The sequence below is a fragment of the Homarus americanus genome, unplaced genomic scaffold (assembly GCF_018991925.1).
Source record: "Homarus americanus isolate GMGI-L3 unplaced genomic scaffold, GMGI_Hamer_2.0 scaffold2745, whole genome shotgun sequence".
Classification (NCBI taxonomy): domain Eukaryota; kingdom Metazoa; phylum Arthropoda; class Malacostraca; order Decapoda; family Nephropidae; genus Homarus; species Homarus americanus.
Genome location: NW_024744066.1, coordinates 110,001 through 112,286, shown reverse-complemented (window position 1 = coordinate 112,286; position 2,286 = coordinate 110,001).

Sequence of the window (2,286 nt, the reverse complement as noted above, 5' to 3'; positions counted from 1 at the left end):
GCCAGGGGAGGGTCAGTGCCAGGGGAGGGTCAGTGCCAGGGGAGGGTCAGTGCCAGGGAGGGCGGCAGGGGGGGTGCAGGGGAGGGTCAGGGGGAGGGTCAGTGCCAGAGGTGGTCAGTGACAGGGGGCAGGCGAGGAGAGTCCGCAGGGGAAGGTCAGTGCCGGGGAGGGTCAGTGCCGGGAAGGTCAGAGGGAGGGCGTGCCCTTGAGGGTCTGTACTAGGGGTGGGTCTGTGCCAGGGGAGGGTCAGCAGAGGAAGGTCTGCCAGAGGAGGGTCATGCCGGGGAGGGCGTGCCAGGGGGGGCGTGCCAGGGAGGGCAGCAGAGGTGGGTCAGTGACAGGGGAGGGTCAGTGCAGGAGAGAGTCGTGCCAGGGAAGGTGCCAGGGGAGGGTCAGTGCCGGGGAAGGTCAGTGCCAGGAGGGTCAGTGCCAGAGGAGGGTCATACCAGGTGGTCATGCCAGAGGTGTGTCAGGGGGTGGGTCTGTGCCAGAGGTGAGTCAGTACCAGGGGTGGGTCCGCCAGAGGTGGGTCAGTACCAGGGGTGGGTCCGTGCCAGGTGGGTCAGTGCCAGGGGTCAGCATCGTGGCCATCACAAGATTACACATCATTGATCCTCACCATCAATGGCCGGCTATTTTAAGTCTCTTGTTCCTCCCCACACCCGGGTGAGGACCAGCTGCCTGCAGATGATGATGGTGGTGGTGCCAGCTGGCTCTCTACCACACACAGCTGGTTCTCTACCACACACAGCTGGTTCTCTACCACACACAGCTGGTTCTCTACCACACACAGATGGTTCTCACACACAGCTGGCTCCTCCACACACAGCTGGTCTCTCTACCACACACACAGCTGGTTCTTCCTCCCACACACAGCTGGTTCTCTACCACACACAGCTGGTTCTACCACACACAGCTGGCTCTCTACCACACACACAGCTGGTTTCTACCACACACAGCTGGTTTTTATCCAGCTCGATCCACACGCTGGCTCTCTACCACACACACACGCCACCACACACAGCGCTCCCCCACAGCTGGCTCTCTACCTCACAGCGGCTGGTTCTCTACCACACACAGCTGCCTTCACCACACACAGTCTTCTCTACCCCACACAGCTGGCCTCTACCATTGTGCTTGGCCTCTACCACACACACAGCTGGCTCCTTCACCCACACAGCTGGCCTCTCTATTCTCACGGCATGTTTCACACAGCTGCTCCTCACCCCACACAGCTGGTTCTTCTATCCCAACAGCTGGCTCTTCTTACCACACACACATGTGGGTTTCTCTACCACACACAGCTGGTTCTCACCACATACAGCTGGCTCTCTCACTCCCCACAGCTGGTTTTCACCACACACACGCTTTTTCCTCACACAGCTGGCTCTCTACCACACACAGCTGGTTTCTTCACCACACACAGCTGGCTCTCTTACACCCACACAGCTGGTTTCACCACACACAGCTGGCTTTCTACCACACACACACATGGCTCTCTCTCACACACAGCTTGGTTTCTCTATCCCACACAGCTGGTTTCACCACACACATGCTGGTTCTCTACCCCACACAGCTGGTTTTCACCACACACATAGGCTGGTTCTCTACCACACACAGCTGGTTCTCACTACCACACAGTGCTTCTGTTTCTTTTGAAGTAACATTCTGAGACCAGACATTCTTACACCCTGGATACAGGTGTGTGTGTGGGTGTAAGAGTTGTTGTAACACTACAAGACTGCAATAATAAACCACCATTCTACCTATAAATTATATAATGTGTTGTCCAATCTTAACCCAACCTAACTCTAACCTAACTCAATCTAGTAAAATGTCTTATAACCACTCTAATCTACACTTGAGGGAAAGTAGCCACCAATTACTTCAAGAAGAGAAAGTACAACCGAATATTATTTAGGTAGACAGTACCCAAGTGTAGAGAAAGCGTGAAGAAGTGGCAACAACGTACCCGACACCTTGAGCATCATCCAATCACGAAGGTCATGATGGGTGGAATTTTTGACCAATCAGGTTAAAGCGCGACCCAGGGAAGGTATGACAAATGTTGTAAGGAGGGTGTCATATTTCTTCCTAGCTTTCCATACACCTTAACAACCCTGATAGCCTAAAAAGTGTAAGGTTGTTTATATAATGAATGTATGGCCAGTGCATGATGATGTATGATGAGAGAGAGAGAGGAGAGAGAGAGAGAGAGAGAGGAATAGGTCATTTTTATTCTTTGTCCGAACACCAAATGACCAATGATTCCTCCCCCCCCTTACC